Raw genomic sequence first — 18,201 nt, forward strand, 5'->3', positions numbered from 1 at the left:
ATTCTTCACCATGGTCCAGATAGAGAGAGGAATGGAAACGCTCCTGCCTCGCTGCTGCCGGCTCCCTCAGTCTAATGTCTGTCTCCCATCCATCTCCTACGTGCTCTGCCTCAACTGCCTGATGTATTGCCCTGTGGCTTTGCTCACCCTCTGGCTTCCTTATCTCTGCCTTAAGCCTTGTGTCTCGTGCCATTATCAAATTCATTGTTCTGCTCTCCGTGGGCAGGCAGCCAGGTAGGAAGTTTTTGCTGCCCTGGGTACAACATTGCATAGGTGCATTATATGAGAAGAGGGCATTCACCTTCCTCTGAAGAATCTGGCATACGCCTCTGCCCAGGGCAGGACGCCATTGGTAGAATCTGGCATGGCTGGATTCCAGGACGGCGGGGCAGATCCCTGAAACTGAGGCCCACCGATAGGGGTGGGGCAAAGGAAGCAGTTGCCCTGGGGCTAGGTGATTCAAAAGAGCCCAGGGCTTCTAGTGATATTCAGAGCCCTAGGCCCTTTAAATAGCTGCTGGAGCACCACACAGTGCACTCCGGGTGGCTCTGAGGGCTGGCAGTGGGAAGCAATGCTTCAGGTTGGCTGCCCCCAGCCCTGCCCCTTCTTCCCAAGGCTGTATCCATTCCAGGAGCATGGAGCTGGGCCCTCACCTTGCCCAGAGGCCTGGCAATTCTGCCGGCTCTCCTGCTGCACCTGGTGGAGTGAGAGGTGAACCACACTTCCCTGGGCCAGCCTCGTGCCCCAGTGAGGGGCAGCGGGGTGGAGTTCCCACAGTGGCCCTGCAGGTGCTGTGTGTGATAGGCCCTGGGGTAAACGTGGACCTAGGTGATCCCATAGAACTATGAGTTTAACGCCAGAAGGATCCATCTCCAGCCTCACCCCAGCAAGCGCCCATCTCCCAGGGACTCTAGGGAAGAAGGCGTGGCTTGCAGAGTTAAAATGCCTGCCATTTTAGTTTCATCCTTTGTTATGATGCCAGACCTCGTGTTTCATTGCCCATTTTTACCACCAGTGACAGAATTTAGTAAATTGTGGAGCTGGGGGAGAGAGCAGGCAATGATCTGGGGATGTTCATTCAAATTTGAAAATGAATTTAATTCCAGTCAGATTCGTGGCTTCCTCATCTTTGCCTTCTATGAATGGTCCAACCTCTAAGCTTTACTCACACTGTTATGCCGGAAAAACAACAGTGATGCTCAGATGCTGACCTAGTGGCCCAAAGCACATTTCAAATGGACTATTTGATTGCCAGATTTGAAATTCACGGTCCATTTCATAAATCATCCGAGAGGGGAACAGAAACGGTGCCACCTGGGTTATATAACTAATCAACAGGGCGTGAATTTCAAATAAAGATTATCTCCAATGAACAGCTAGGACAATATTTGCACAGGGGGGGAATTGAAAATTAGCTCTAATAACAAACAAATATAAGGACTTCACAATCTGTGTGTGAACATTCTGTGGATTGGAAAAACAGGTGAAAATTGACATAGATATTTATTATGAATTGTTCATTCAGCTACATTTGATGAGATCTAACCTTTGTGAAAAGACTATGTGATCGTTTTGCAAATTACAATTAAATAAATTCAGTATAGTGACCATACCAAATCACTCTGTGCTCAACAGACATGCTCCCTAGATGTAGTCTACTTAGTTTAACACCAGTAATAAATTGTATTACCACGCACAATCAACCTGTGGAATTCCTTGCTGGAGGATGTTGTGAAGGCCAAGACTATTACAAGGTTCCAAAAAGAGCTAACTAAAATCATGGAGGAGAAGTCCCTCAATGGCTATTAGACAGGATGGGCATGGATGGTGTCTAGGGTTGCCAGATACTTTCAAAAAAATACCGAACATGGCAGGAAAAAATGTGGTGTTTTTTTTTACCAGACAAAGGCCACAAATACCAGACTGTCTGGGCGAAAAACGGACACCTGGCAACCCTAATGGTGTCCCTGCCTCTGTTTGTCAGAAGCTGGAAATGGGTGACAGGGGAGGGATCACTTGATGATTGCCTGTTCTATTCATTCCCTCTGGGGCACCTGGCATTGTCCACTGTCAGAGGACAGAATACGGGGCTAGATGGATCTTTGGTCTGACCCAGTCTGGCCATTTTTATGTTCTTATATTCTATTTTTAACTCTTGTCTCTGTTGGGCTCATCTTGCAGTGGGAGAGTGATCTGGAATCCTATTCTGGCTTGCACTTCTCCCACAGAATTCTTTACAAAATTCCTCTTTGCAGAATCTGGATTTTGAGGTATAGTGAGGTGTATGCACTTCCACCACACCTTAATTAGTTTAGGCCTCTCTTGAGTCAGGGTTACTGATGATGAAGCGCGCGCTAGACAGTGTCCAGCTTTACTTTCAGATCTTGATGGAATTTGCAAGCCTGCACTTCAGGAAGAAAAAAAAATCTTTGTGCTTCTCTCCTAAGCAAATTTGGTATGGAAACCCTGAGAGGTAATTAGCGTGGAATCCCCCCATGTCATTTTTATGGGCTGTTTCCAAAACGGAGCTGCTCTTTAAAGTTTCCCCTGTTCAGTCTATTTTCTACATAAGGTGTACCTGTGTCTCAGATACCAGATTCATTATTCCAGAATTGTTCTCCTCTCATCTATGTTTTTCTGCACTGACATTTGCTACACTCTAAGCACGGATCCTGCATTCAAATACCTGCCTTGCCTCTCCAATATCCGTTTCACTGTTAAAAAGCAGTCATGGCTTTTGAGTTATTGTCCTCCTATTTCCAGTTTAGATCCTAGGCTTCATAACTGACCTCCAGGTATCAGTTGCCTTTCCTGATGCCTCTCAGCCTTGTCTTTCTGATTGATTATCCAATTGTTCTCCATTGTTCCGATAGTTTGCAGTTTGCCTGGTATATGTCACTGACCTGCTTCTGCTCTTTATTATTTGCTTTTGGTCTTTCACATGTCTTTAGTGTCTCCCGGCCTCTATCCCATGTCCCTGATCTCTGTCACGGTTCCATCCATCTTACAGATGCTTTTCTTTTGTCTGTCAATATTCTTTTGCATCTGCTTTGGAAGGAGGAGAGAGGTATGTTATCTCTCTAAAGCCCTGTCCACAATAGGATCAGGAATATGCTAGTTAAAACCATGTGTAAATCACAGTTGCTTCTAAGCTCAATTTCTCTGACAGGTATGGATGTGGAGGTTACAGTTCTATGCAATAAAATCATACTGCAGGCTAGCTGGTCAATAGCATGGTTTGCAGGCAGAATTCACAGGAAAAAAAATCACCATCCAAACCGGTCAGAGAAACTGTGTGAGAACTCTGTGAGCAACAACTGTATTTAAACATGCCAGTAACTAGCATGCTTCTGACACTAATAGACTTGTCCCAGATCTGTGTGTCTCCTGCTGCTTGTCCCCAGGTTGTCCATCACTGATATTTGTTCTACGTCTATTGATCTCTCTGTCGATCTGCCCCGTTGTTCTGATGTTTAATTCGCTGCCTCGTTTTCCTAAATCCTGCACAGAATTTGTTTTTCTTTCTGAAACTTTTCCTGGTTTTATTTCTGTCTTTTTAGTGCCAAAGATCTCTTGATTTTTTTCCCTCAAATAAGGGCTGGCTTACTTTCCTGTTTATTTACTGGGTCCAACAACTGATCTATTGAGGTCTTATGTTGTTTTATATCTGATATCTTTGCCATTGTGTCTGATCCACTGTTTGACAACTTTGATCTCTGTGCAGTAACTGATCCATTGCTTTCATTGACACTCCTGTATGTCCCTGATGTATCCTCCTCTTCTATTTTGTTTCTTGCAGTTCAAATATTGGCCTTGGTGACCCATCCTTAAGGATTCCTAATGTTGAGTCCCCAGTGCCTGTCGGCAAATGTACATGGTGATTAGGCAACATTCATGACATCAGCTGGAAAAAAATCCACTGAGCTGCAGCTTTTTGATGTCAGGAACCAGCAGAGGGACATAGGCACAAAGGTAAGAGGAGACTTTCTCAATCACACCAAAGGAAAGAGGACAGGGTGAACGGCAAGGAACAGGCAGATGTGAACAGCTGGGGAAGGAGAAGCAGTGTAAGGGGATCATGCAGATATGACAAACCAGAAAGAACAAATCAATTTTTGGTAGAGTTCAAGTACATGAAAACAGTATCTGGAAATGATGCATGGGGGGATTTTACATCTTTAGATTCCAGAAGAGAAACCTTGGGCCAATTTGTGTCTTGGCACAGACATAGTCAGTGACCCAGATATGTTTCTCTTCCACTCCTTTCTGAAAACCCTTAGGCCATGTCTTCACTCCATAGAAGATCAACACTGCTGCAATCAATCTTCTGGAGTTTGATTTAGGGGGTCTAGTAAAGACCCACTAAATCTAACTCAGAGGGCACCCCCATTGGTGGCCGGTATTCTTGGTCCTGCAAGGAGTAAGGAAAGCTACCAGGAACATTTGCTCCCGCTGTGGGGACAGTGGGGAAACTCAAATCAAGGTACATTGACTCGAAGTATGTAATTAACATAGCTGGTGTTCCGAATCTTGATTTGACCTTCCCCTTTAGTGTAGACCAAGCCTTAGAGCCTGCAATTGTTTCCAGAAGGCCTCCTCTCTGTGTGCAGTCTAACTGGGGACTGAACTCACACCCACAGGGAAGCAATGAAAGGACAAGAGGATTACCTGCACACTCTTCTCAGGCATGCTAGGAGTGGAAAGTGTCACGGTGACAATCTTGCAACCCATCTGCTTGGTTGTACTGGCTGAGAACTGGGTGGCATCTCCTGGGCCTGCCCCCTGTAGAAGCTCAAGGAGAATTAAACAAAGCGCTTTCAAAAGCATGCCATAGGCAACCCTGTCACCCACCAGCATAGTTGCTGCATCTTTCTATGCTGACTAAGGGAACCACATTCACAGAATATTAATGATGATCCAAATCTCAGACCTCAATCCACACAGCCCACACATTCGATGGTGTTCAAAATTCAAACTCGGAGCCAAGCTTCAGCTGAAGGCCAGGGACAGTGGCCACTTTTACAAAGTCAGCAGTCCCCATAGTTAACACAAGACTAGCGGCATTCTCAAAATGATTGTCTCTGAGGAGTTTAGGGAAAGGCTGCGGCACTGCAGTCTCCCCTGCTCCCCCGAGGAGATGCAGCTAGTTGAAATAGCAGTTGAGAAATGCATTCAGCAAATTTTGCCTTTGTTGTTTGCAATTCTCTTTGGTATTCAGCTGCACTTAGAGGAAATCACAAGTGAAAAAGCAGCAGCGTATGCATTATACATAAAGGTGGCCAATTTTCAAGCTTCCAGACTGGTCATTCAGTTGATTAATAAGTAGCTGCGCATGTCCTATGATACATACATTAGTTTGTGGTCAAGCACGTGTAGTCACTGAGTATGAAGAGGCTAAAAAATGGACAGATCCAAGTGAATTCTTGAAATACTCATTCATTTTCCTCCTCCTCCCACACACACACGCACACACTATTCAAACAGCTCTGCCGTGCATGTTGCCTTGTGAATGATGACTCTCCTCTCTAAAAAGTGTTTTTTGGGGAGAAAGTTGGGTGGGTTTTTTAAAAGATTAAATTTACTTTCCTTCATTGAATTTAGGGATTACAGAAAAATAAATTTTCCAAAACCAAAGTACAGTATGTGCCTTCACCCCACTTGCACAGAACTGTTTTTTGCAAAGCAGAAAGAGAACATTAGGTTCACATCACCTATATAATTTAGTTTTCTAAGATTAGTCTTTGCCATGTGTTGGCTGTTGAAATGTCTGGCTGCATAGAGCTCTAGGAATTTTTGTGTCTCTTGCCTCCACCTCAATACCATTTTAAAGGTTTTCATCCATCCATTGAGAGAGATAACTGTTGTAGAAAGGCACACAGCAGAGTACCTTTTTTGCAGTGTATAATTTTTTTCGCACTGTTATTATTTAAAATATGCTTTTTAAGAGGACAAAAGGGAACAATTTAATGGAAACAAATTTGTATAGGAAAATGCACAGCTGGATAAAAAGATTTTTTTCCATTATTGCTTGGGAAGACAGGCTAATTTGAGCAAGGGTGGAGTTAAAAAGTGAGCTTAAACATTACTTTGTTGAGACTGAAAACAATAACACCGTCAGGCATAAGCTTTGCTTAGCACCTCCGTTTTCAGTAGAGTCGGGTTTATAGCAACGGCATTATTTTACCAGACTCCACTTCTTTATTTTTTTAAGTAAATGCAGCACTGGTGAATGGGGCTGCATTGACAATCCTGAAGACAGGCCTGGTATTCATCTAAAACATTGGTCAACCTTGTTAAATTGCTAAGGACTGTGAAAAATGCACACCCCTCAAAAACGTAGTTAACTGGACTAGGCCCCAGTATAGACACCACTAGGTCAATGGAAGAATTCTTCCACTGACTTAGCTACTGCCTCTTGTGGGAATGGATTTATCACAGAGACCCAAAAAAGCCTTTTGGATGCTGCAGCAAGCATCTACACTAGCGCTATAGCAGCGTAGCTGCGCCATGGCAGCTGTGCCGCTGTAGTGTAGACAAACCTTGAGAGAAGGTTACACAGTCAGCAGTCCGAGGGACAGACAAGTCCTGGAAACACATGAACAAATGTAGAGGCCAAATGAATCAAAGAGGTAACAGTCAGGGGGTGAGGCAGGAAAAGATGGAAAAATTCCTTGTCCAGGGTAACATTTTCAAAAGCACCTAAGTCCCATTTTCAAAAGTGACTTAGCAACTTTGACTCCATGTTTAATTGAAAGTTAATGAGACTTATGCACTTAAACCTCATTAGGTACTTTTGAAAATTTACTCCCAGATCACACAAACACATGGCTACTGACTAGGCCAGGCAGACAGCAATCTGTGCCTAGACAGAGACAAACCCAGACCCAGGCAGTGAATTATAAACATCAGTGCTAAGATAGCAGGCCTGGGACAGGCAGGACAAAAAACAATTTTTTCATCTCAGTTTATAAGCCCTGCATCTTGAAGGTATTTATATCAAAGACTCCCTTGGGGCTTTCTCAATTGACTCTTATAAAGTCTAATGTTGAGTTATCAAGGATGTAAAATGGAACTTACAGCAAGAGCAGGATAAGGGCTTTATTCCTGCCACGAAACAGGAGAAAACGAGCTAGTTGAGAATTATTAAGCTGAACAGGTTGGGATGTGTCTCTTTGGACACAATGAGCAAGAGATGGATTTTGCTCACTGCAGAATGGTTAGTTGTAATGAATGGCCACCTTCTCCCTTTCACTATTCCACCTCCCCTCCACCCCAGCCCAGCCTCGGCAGCAGCTGCTGCAAACAGCTGGCCGAATGCGGCCAAACCAGTGTTTGGGAACATCCAATGAAAGGCAGATGTTTGCTTTGTCTCTCTTTGCACTCCCCACAAACAACTGCACAAGCAAGTTTGTGTTCACAGGCTCTTTGCAGGAAGGGGAAGTGCCACGAATGCTTGCACAGATAAGTATTTACACAGGTAGTAGTGCAGCCAGCCTGAGAACAGTCAGGGGCTTGGGAGTCATCCCATAGAGAAGAGCAAGCATAGCATATGACTGCTGCACAGCACAGGCAGGTGGCTTTGGGCTGGTAAAATACAGCAAGCGGAGGAGTAACCCTAGGCTGACATGTTTGCATAAACCATTTGCCAAATGGTTTCACACAATGAACAGATTAATAAAAGTCGAAGCATTTCTATGTTCATCAATTAAACTGTTCGCTGTGAACAGTTTTACCCTATCTAGCTACAGGATTTCAGCCTTGTAATTTTGCTGGCATAGGGTACTGGCACCACATTCACCAAGTCTCACTGCCAACCTCTTCTTCCCCCGCTTTTTGCAGGCCATCGGCAGTGAAAACCCTGCCAGTAGTCCAGCCTGCAGAGTGCAAGCCATTCAGTTACACTGAAGGCGCTCTGAGTGACTCCATCTGCTAAGTGATAGTAATAAAGGGGAGCCCCGGTTACTGCTGTGCCCTCAGAATATAACTTCTTTATTTAATGGGTTGGAAGGAAGGGGGCATGTGATTGGCTGATGGAGATTCTGAACCACTTAGGTGTCTTGGAGGGCAATCTGTCTTGTTATCTTCACCAGTATTAGAAAAAAGGGCTGGCTAAAAATCGCTGCTCTCTGACAGCTTGTGGTGTGAAATGAGATGGTGGTCTCAGTCCAGATATCCCCATGTCAAACACACCACCGCTCCCTCCACAAATGACACTAATTGATGCTCTTGTCACTTCATCAAGAAGCCATGGAGATGAAATTCCCTTCTCATGTCCTGAATGCTCTCTCCAGTTATTCATTGAAGTATATGGGGTGGGGGAGGGAGCTAGAAGGTGCATAGATGCTTTCATTGTTTTTGCCCATGCAGCTCCTGTTCTTCAGCTCTGTCTCCAGGGCTGTTAATCAGGCACTTGCACAAGCTCTAGCTAGCTAGCTAGTAGTCTATTTATCTGTCTGTCTGTCTCTCTTATCTATTCCCTCCATCTCATAATTAATCATTAACACTTAGTTTTTATCCCGTGTTTTCCTCCCTGTGTCCCATAGCACTTCACAAGGCTACTTGTTCTTATGTTACAGATTGTAAAACAGAGGTACATATAAAGGCACATCCAGAAGTGTGGCCCACTTGGATCAAATGTACCAGTGACCTGGCCTGTGTCATGCAGGGGATCAGACTAGATGATCATAAGGGTTCCTCCTGGCCTAAAATCTTATGAAAGGACAAATATTAAATTAACACTGTTTAAGTCATCCATGCCATGTGTATAAAATAGGCCTAATTGTGTTGCGTGCACTTCTGTAGTGGGAAATTAGGCCACTGTTGTACACATAGTATGCATCCAAAAATTGTTCCAGTTACAGAGATCTGTTAGAGTGTGAGGTTAATCTCTGACCAAAAAGTGGAAACTTCACTGTCAGAAGCATTTAAAACCAACCTGGACAAAGATATGCTGAAGGGAACAGCCCTGCATTGCCAGGGGTGAGAAGGGAGATGAACTCAGTTTTCTCCTCTATAACTGGAATGAGTCTGTGATCTGACATCCATATGTAAAATATTAGGGCAAATAACTACCACTGTAGCATCACATGCAGAGCAGCAGAAACTGGAATTGCTGCTCCAAGACCGCCTTCACTGAGTGCTCAGGTTTCAGATTCTGATGCACACCCCTCATATTCTTCAGTCAGACTTTCTGTGCTCTCTGGATCAGGCACTTGTTCCCCAGCCTCTAGCAAGTGGGAACATGAAATCTCCCATGATGCATGTAGCCAAATATGCAAATAGTGTCTATGGGAGCAGGGGATAATTCCTTCCTGATACTCACAAGGAATCAGCTTTCAGCCTCCAGCTCTGATTACATTTATCTTAGTCTGCCTAATGGAAACTACACAAAGCTCCTAAAATTACAAAGACCTTTTCAAAATGCAGCCACTCTGTTGGATTCAATGACCTCCCATGGGAGTAAATGCCACAGGCTGCCTTTATTATTATGACCTGGCCCGAGAAGCCCCTTGCACAGACACACAGCTAGACACAGTTCCATCTCCTGGCTTTTTACCTCCCTGCACCAGTGAAAATTGAGGAGATGTGTGAAATCTTAAATGTCTGCTATGGGAAGCTTCTCAGTGCAGTAATCCAATCTGTCCTGCCATTCTGGTCCTGTGAATCAAACCTGAACAAGAAGGATACAGGATCTTGTCAGTCCCATTCCTGGATGTAACCATCACATCGGAACCAACCACTTCAGCGGACTCATCAGCAGAGCGCCTGAGCCTGGCTGCTAATGTGCCTCTGAAACAAAAGGCAAGGACTACATGCTTTCAAGCAGAATTCAGAGTGGTTTGGCTGATGGGATTAAATTGAAGGTCCCACCTCCCAGGTGTGTTTCACACCAGACAAGGAGAATTTGCAGGGATTTCACCATGACCCAGAAGAGGATCGTCCATAGCTTGGCTCTTCTTTATGGTCTGAAACTTCCTTGTGCGCTTTCTTAGTTATTTGTTAAACTGGCCTGTTTGGAAATTAGCCATCAAGTCACCTTTCCCTCCCACTCCCATCCTTTGTGCCTCTGAGCCATTGACAGGAACACCGAAACGCTGGCATTGGATTTGAATGGTTTTAATAACCCCACGCAGGCCTACATTAATAAACCAGAGTGAAAGGCAGCATGCCGCAGCTTGAAATGAGCTGCCTGGAAACTGGCTATAAAACATCTACACTGGTCTGCTTGTCAGATAGACAGAGGGATACATATGGTGATAGAGAAATGGTCTGTCTCAGCTATGTAATCTATCATCTCCCCACCACACTCATATTTGAATACCTACCTAAATCTAACATCTAGCTCGGGGTTAGTCAATAGATAGACTCTGGGCCAAATCCAGACCAGTAGGTGCTTTTGAGCAGACCCCAAAATCTTTTTATTTAATTATTCTTCTTATTATTTTCTCTGGGGTCAGGCTCTTGATGACACTTTGATCAAGAAATTTGGACCCTTGATCTAAACTGGGGTTACAAAGCCGGATTTCACTTCAAGTGGCTTCTGCCAGTGTAGACCCTGAAATAGACAGAGCCCTGCGTGGATATAAATGTGTCTATGCATGGATGTAGATACCCACGGATAGACATTGATTTCCACTGATCCACAGGGCTCTATTTCCAAGATAGAGTGGCCAAGGAAGAGGAGCATGGTCCTGTCACTCCCAGGAGCCAGTGACCTGCATCAGCAGCTCCTCCCGTCTGTGTGGCTGTACCGCCCCCAACCCCCGTGTCTCGTGTTGGGGGTCATGCAGCCCTGCTGGCAGCAGGGGTGGGGGGATGGGGGTACACTGCACTGCCAGGCGGAGCTGCCAACATGAAGAACTTCATTGGCTGCAGTGTCTCTTGGAAACAGAGCCCTGCAGATCAGTGGATACTGATGTCTATCCATGGATATCTGAATCCACTGGCAGACATTTACATCTATGTAGGGGCCTGGACATAGGGCTCTTGGGGGCAGAAAATTTACTGGAGAAAAATTGTGGTGGCACAATTCTGCAACTGTCCTTCCACCAGAGGGCCCATAAGAGGCCAGCAAGAGCCACTAAGTGAGTGGTACTGGCCAGAAGTGTGTGTGTGGTGGTGGGCAGGGCGTGCTTGATTTGGTTAATGTCTGCTGCAGCCTCTACCCTCCAGCCTGCTGTAGATGCAGAAACCCAGAGAGTGGGTGGAGATGGGGAACACAGCTGCCCTCTCCTAGTGGGAGAATCTTCCCCGTGGGGCAGGGCTCAGGCTGGTGAAGGGAAGTGGAAGCACAAGAGCAGATCTGGCCTGGTGTCTGAGAAGCGGGATCGAGCTAGCAGTACGGTTGTACGTGGTGATTAATATAAAACGAAGGTCTTGGTTTAGTACAGCCCCATATGTCCAATGTTCGAATTAGATACAGTGTAACCCAGCTAAGATGCGGGGACAGTGTATAAAACAGAACAGGAAGATTAAACGGTGTCCCCAGGCAGAAGAGGATATTTATTTATTTACAGCCTGATATAGTACCTGACAATCGTGTAAGAGCCAGAATTGACAATGCTGAGAGTGGCCTGAGATATCAGAACTAAACATGCTTCTGGTCTGGACAAGATCCTGTTAGCTTCCCTACAGGATCAGCCTTTGCATAACCACCTTGCTGATACTCCATGTTCTATTGTGCTGCTTGGGTTAGAGGAAATAATGCATCTTGTTCAAAGGGCTCATAATGAGCACTCGCATCTTGGCTTCTTCAGCCACAGGCTTGTCATAGGCTCTCCTCTACTCTTCTTCTGAGAGCAAAGTGTTACCAATTTACCCCCTTTTAGAAGAGATGTGTCTCTTCCATGGCTGAGCAGTTGAAGCTGCTCTAACTCATGCTTAGAACTGAATCAGCCCCATGCTGGGCCCACTGCGAACATGCTATGAAGTTACTTGTCGTGCACCAAGTGCAACTTCACTTGACCGGAAGATATAGTTCCTTGGTGGGCCAGTTTGAAAATGTACATGTGCACTGGGGGCAAGGCTATCGTGCTTTCTTGTTGGTATTAAATTCGGCATGTGTAACCACTTGTGGTATATAATGCACAGCTTTGAAGAGTGGTTTGAAGTGCCCAACACAAGCCACCTTAACTTCCTGAAAATTGGATCATTTTGGGTACCTGTCTGGTATCCAGAATGACCAGTCACTTTGGAAAATATTGGCCCAAATGGGCCGCCGTTCGTTGTTGCTTAAGAAGAAATGGCACTAACCACCAAGTCATATGAAAGAGACACATTTGCCCTCAGTAAATGCAAAATGGTCTGATGCGTGGAAAGCATTTTCCATTAAGCTCATTTGTACATAAAGAGCTAACAGTTTGAGATTATGATTATATCAACAATGATTATTATTGCTAGTTTGCCTTTAAATTGAACTGTTTTTAACCACCCGGTTCTCCCTTTGGGTGAAGTAAATAAGCCTTATTGAAGAGGCCAGGCTTCCTCTATGAGCCCCCCTCTCTTTTGGTTTCTTCATGTCTCATCCCTTCTTTATTCCCACCTAACTCCTTTTATCCCCATTTTCTCTTCCTTCCAGCCATTACAGCAATTTTGATGTCTAAGGAACTTTAAAAAAAAAACCACACACACACATACATCCTTCTGCAGAGTGAGGCTGGGGACTGCTTAGAGGGGAGAATGCCAAGAGAAAATTAGAGGTGATCAGAAGTGGTATGGATGGAAATGCAGTCTTTCCTCTGAGACTGGACTGAATTAATGCTCCAGCACTGGATTGTGGTGCATGGTGCGGTAGAAAGGTGCTGTCTGTTAGAGATATCTAGGAGAGCCATTTAAGTAACCATGGCAATATTAACCTCAATTTTGGTGGCATCACACCTTGGCTCATTAGTAAATTTACTTCTTGTTTATTGAAATTCCCCTCCCTTTGTTGTTGGGCATAATATTGTATGTATGGACGGCGTGGCAGTTCACTGTAAAAAAAACTGCCGGTGTTCCACTGAGAGGTGGCCGCACTTCAGTTGGCGAGTGGGAGCAATCTCTCCGCACGCACAGTGAAGGCCGTTAAAACATTTAGGCTGACTCGGAGGCTGAGATTTTTCAGAACCACTGTGGAGATTCAAATACAGATATCCAAGCCTGATTACCTTTAATGGCAAATCCCAGACACAGCTTTGAAACGCTCAGCCTGAATGCCTGGAAGGAAAACTCTACCCCCTGTTTTGAAACATGTATGTCTGGCCAGGATGTTGCCTTTTATTGATCTGTAAAGTGCACTTACCACTCTGTAGAAAAAAAACAAAGAAGGTGGAAATGATCCGCTTAGTGTGGTTTTATGTGGTATTCCCTTTGTCTAAGAATACCTGCCATACTGTGGTAAAGGTAATTAACTCTGGGTATGTATTAGTAAAGCAAACTGCTTGGCGATGGCAGGGATTATATAAAAGTGGATTTTTTTCCCCCATCCATGAGCACAATAATTTTTATGTGCACTGAGGCAGGTGTGAATGTGCACCACCTGAGGAAACACAAACCTAGCTGTGGGCACATTGGAATCTCTCCTGGGTGGCTGCAGAAGCCCACAGCTTAGAGGGAAACCTTGTTCAGTCCCTTCCTTCACTGGAAGTGGCCGCACGCCAATGGCTGAATAGAACCATTTAGAATGGGTGGAACTAGATGGCCCAGCTTTATGGCTTAGAGGGGGAGAAATGGGGACAGGATGGAGCAGGCTTGTCCTCCAGTCATCTAGCTCACAGCACTGCTGCACTGACTAGCATTGCTCCCCACCCAGCACAAGTGATGAGCTGGGCATGAAGGGATTTCTTCCATATCACTGAAGGTCAGTGCCCACGCATGAGTAAATGAAGAGGGAAGCCCCAAAAGCCCACTCCTCCCATGGTCTGTGGTGTTGCATGGCTGCACAAGATTGTGGGGGCAGTTTGAGCATTGAGTGCCGTGATCACCGAATGTTAAACAAGTCCCTGAAGTTCTTGGTGCCAGTGCTTGGCTCTCTCCTGCCATACGTGCAGTGAGACAGATGGGGAACACTGGAAGGCATGGTATCCGCCCTTGTACTGAAGGTGCAGGAAAAGGTGGGGGAAGGTGAAAAGCAGCTAAATTCTGCCAGTGTCATCTTACATGTTAACCAGCAGGCCGTGCTCCAAGGAGGTTTCAGACTGCCCAGAATGCTGGCTCCGCAGGGCGCTCTGCCATGCTACCAATGTGCTGTCTCCTTCCAAATGAGACATCATCATTTCTCCTGGAGAAACTCCCCCGCAGTCTCGATAACTGGTCAAAACAGCAGCGTAGAGCCTAGAACCTGTTCTTCATTGAGGCGTCTGCTGCCCTCCTGGGGCGCAAAGGGAACGGTGTGGAGCACACTCAGAGAGAGGAGTTGGCATCATAGCAGCAGGTCAGCTGTTTATGCCTCATTAATCCTCCATTGTCAGGCTGTTGTATTGTATCCGTCAGGTGTACCTGTAACACCCGTGTATTTTTGGAAGCCAACGTGGCAGCAGTCCCAGAGCAGGCGAGAGTCAGTCCCGAAGAAAATAACCGAGGCGGTAACGCGAGAGGGGACCTGTCAGGACAGGGGAAGTGTGATGGAGGTGCACTGAGCTGACACTTTTCCAGTGAACCTTCTCTGCTTTCCACAGCGCTGTGTCATGGTGTCAGATTCAATACGGCCAGCCCCTTCGGATAGACGGGGGCAATTTCACATCATTTAGATGCAACATCCTCCAAACGTCTGACACGAACCTTTATTTTTTTTTGAGTGTCAGCCAAATGAAGAGTGAGTTATATAGTCAGGCATGTGTGAAGAATTGTCGTCGCTCTCCGTGCAGGCAGAAAATCCCACTCTTGGCCACCCACGATCTCTCAGCTGAGCACAACAGTTGAGCTGTAGCTAAGCAGAGAACTGCCCGAATACACCTGTCTGATCCGGAGCCAATGGTGGCCACTGCAGTGCAAGTTAACTCTTGGCAGTGCTCAGGCAGCCAGTCAAGCTTGTTAATTGTTTAAGCGATGGCAGGCACATGGACACAAAGGTAATAGCCTCAGGGTGTGCTGCTTGTATCTCTCCTGCATCGGTTATCTTCTCCATCCCTGAAATTCAATGGAAACAACAGTTCTTTGTCCAATAACCACTCTCCTCTGACTTTTAACATGGGATTAAGTTGGGGATTTTATAGCATCTCTCATACTTCCATCTACCAAGGATCTTTACATAATAATGACTCAGATACAGGCCGGGAGACAGTGCAGCATTGCTAGACATGTGCAGCAGCCGATATGTGCTTAGAAATACTTGTACACATAACCTCGGATCCCAGAAACAGCCCTTCTGGAATGGTATCAGGCCACAAAACCCAGCTAATGATTCCAGCATCCAGCCTGTAATGCTGGGCTTTGCCGGAGCCTGTCTTTTAGAAACACCTACGGTCTTGCGTCTGTTCAGTCACCATGCCTGGGCGCATGAGAATGCCAACAAGGGGGCCAAGAGGGCTGGTGTGTTTTGTGAGGTGTTTTGCTTAATTGCTGGGCTCTGAAATGAGACAACTAATTAGTTCACATCAGCCAATATCCAGCTGTGAGATGGCAATGGAGTGTTGTTGCTGTGTCAGTCCCAGGATACTAGAGAGACAGGATGAGGGAGGTGATATCTCTTTTTGGACCAACTTCTGTGGGAGAGAGAGAGACAAGCTTTTGAGGTTACACAGATCTTCCTCAGGTCTGGGGCGTATATAGTGTCACCGCTAAATACAAAGTGAGACAGATTGTTTAGAGCAGGGGCAGTTAAAATACGGCCCATGAGCCAGATCCAGCCTGCCAAACATTCAGATCCAGCCTCCCCCCCTCCGCACGATACACTGAGCTGCTCCTGTCCTGGGGCTCAGCAGGACCCTCGGGCAGGACTCTCACATGCTGCTCAAAGCGGATGGCTGCGGGGGCCACCTTGTGCATCCCTGCGCAGTGCTCACGTCAGGGGAGGGGGATATCCACGCACTGCCCCCCCCCAGCTCAATTCTCGCAGCTCCTATTGGCTGGAAACAGGCCAATGGAGCTGCCTGGGCCACGCTTGCGGGTGCATGCAGAATACAGAGACCCTGTCAAGGGGTGTGCTGCACAGATGCACACACGCTGGCCCCAGCAGCTGGCCGCTTTGAGCAGTGTGTGGGGATGTGGCAGGCAGGGAACTTGACTGAGGATCCCATTGGGCTGCTGGCCAGTAGCCTCCTATGATAAGTGCCTCCCAGACAGAGCCTGCACCTGGTACTCCACCCCTCCTGTACCCCTATTCCCTGCTCCAGATCACAGCCCAAACCCTCTGCAACCCCTCCTACACACCTGCCTCAGTCACAACTCCCTCCCAGACCCTGCACCCCCTCCTGCTCCCCAATCCTCTGCTGCAGGTCACAACCCCTCCTTCACCCAATCTACCTCCCAGACATACCCCTCTTGCACCCCATCATACCCCTCTTGCACCTCAGTCCCCTACCCAGAGCTCCCTTCTGCACCCAACTTCCATCCAAGACCCCTCACTCCCTCCATTAATAGTGTAGAAAAGTGCGGCCCTTGACCACTTACCAAATTCTTGGAGGGGCCTCCCATCAAAAATTATTGCCCACTCCTGATTTAACGCAAGTGGTTAATGTGTATTTCTAGAGGAAATGGCCCATTAACACTCCTTCAGTCATAGGGGGAAAGGAAATGGGAGCGGGGAAAGGCAGCTGGGGATGTTAGTGGGTTATAGATCATTGTAATAAGCCATAAATCCAGTGTCTCGGGACTCTGCTCCTTCAAATAAAGACGGATGCATGTTAGTGGGATTTAAGAAGCCATAATCCTCTCACGCTGACTCCTAATGGAGGACAATCTGTAAAGGACCATTTGAGACAGAAGTTCATTCTATGCCATGTCATGGCTGCATTATAGCCATGTAATTCTTATGTTGCTGCTGCAGTTTGGTGGACACAAATAACTGCCGATACATTTTGTAGCATTTTGATCGCAGTATAGCTGATTTGCTGGTGCAATCCAGATGCTATCAGTTGGATACTTAAGTGCCATAAAATGCACCTGGAGTTATTTGCAGGTGCAAAGATGCAAGCGCATAATTGCAGATGGCACCAGAAAATTGGTCCCTAAATGACCTAAAGTGCACCAGCAAAATTGTGAGAGTAAACTCTGAGGTCTAGTTAAGCTCAGGCTAGAAACCAGGCCCCGTGTCTCATTACCAATCCAGTTCATAATCAAATTTAATCTCAGAGCAATGAATCCAGAATCCAAGGCACAGTGACCTTTAATTGAGGTTTTGAATGGGACGGAGAACTAAAAATATCAGGATCCAGCCTTTTAGGAAAGTGAGCGTAGAGGGTTTAGCAATTCGAGGGTCGAGTCAATTGGGAAGTCTCTCTCCTGTTTACTCAGCCCGTAGGCAGGTAAAACTCCTACTGACATTGCTTGAGTCAGGATGTCATAGTGTGATCTTTAGAACTAGGTGTCTAGAGCAGGGGTGGACAAGAGGCGGCTAGCGGGCCAGATCCATCCTGTCAAGCCACCAGATCCAGCCGGGGGCCACCTCATCTGCATACTTACATAGAGCAGCTGCAGCCTCTTTAAACAACAGACTCCAAATTGCTATACAGCCTGGGCAGGGAGAAGAAAGCTTTGTGCACTCTCCCCAGCCCCCAGCAAAATCCCCCAGCTCCCATTGGCCAGTTTCTGGCCACTAGGAGCTGAGCAATTTTGCTGAAGGTAGGGGCAGTGAATGAAGCCTCCTCACTCCCTCCCCGCCCACCCCCTCCCCACCAGAGAAGAACCAGGTGAAGCAGCTGCCCAGCACACATGCAGGGAGTCTGCAGAGCTGCTGACTGGGAGTTGCCTAGGTAAGCGCCTCCCAGCCAGAGACTGTCTCTTGCATCCCCCCTTTCTTTCCTCCCAACTACCTGCCCCAGGCCACCACCCAAACTCTCTGTATCCCCTCTCCCCACCTCTTCCAGGCCATACTCTCTCCTGATATGTCTACACTACAAAGTTAATTCGAACTAATGGACGTTAGTTTGAATTAACTTTGATAGGCGCTACACTAGCGCTCCACTAGTTCGAACTTAATTTGAACTAGCGGAGCGCTTAGTTAGAACTAGGTAATCCTCATTCCACGAGGACTAAGCCTAGTTTGAACTTACTAGTTCGAATTAA

The 18,201-nt window shown here is 46.4% G+C and overlaps 1 protein-coding gene across 6 annotated transcripts in view; it reads left to right on the plus strand.

The window, feature by feature from the left end:
* The window catches only part of ELFN1 (extracellular leucine rich repeat and fibronectin type III domain containing 1), a 192,250-nt gene that overhangs the window by 107,021 nt on the left and 67,028 nt on the right, over nt 1-18,201 (plus strand). For 4 of the 6 annotated variants that reach the window (XM_075899584.2, XM_075899586.2, XM_075899587.2 and 1 more), the window contains one exon: nt 3,800-3,972. The exons of the other annotated variants lie outside the window; for them this stretch is intronic. The gene's annotated coding sequence lies outside the window, so the exon portion shown is untranslated. The remainder of the gene's footprint in view (nt 1-3,799; nt 3,973-18,201) is intronic. 6 annotated transcript variants of the gene reach the window in all.

Source organism: Pelodiscus sinensis, chromosome 15, assembly GCF_052426305.1.
Source record: "Pelodiscus sinensis isolate ZL-2025 chromosome 15, ASM5242630v1, whole genome shotgun sequence".
Lineage (NCBI taxonomy): Eukaryota > Metazoa > Chordata > Testudines > Trionychidae > Pelodiscus > Pelodiscus sinensis.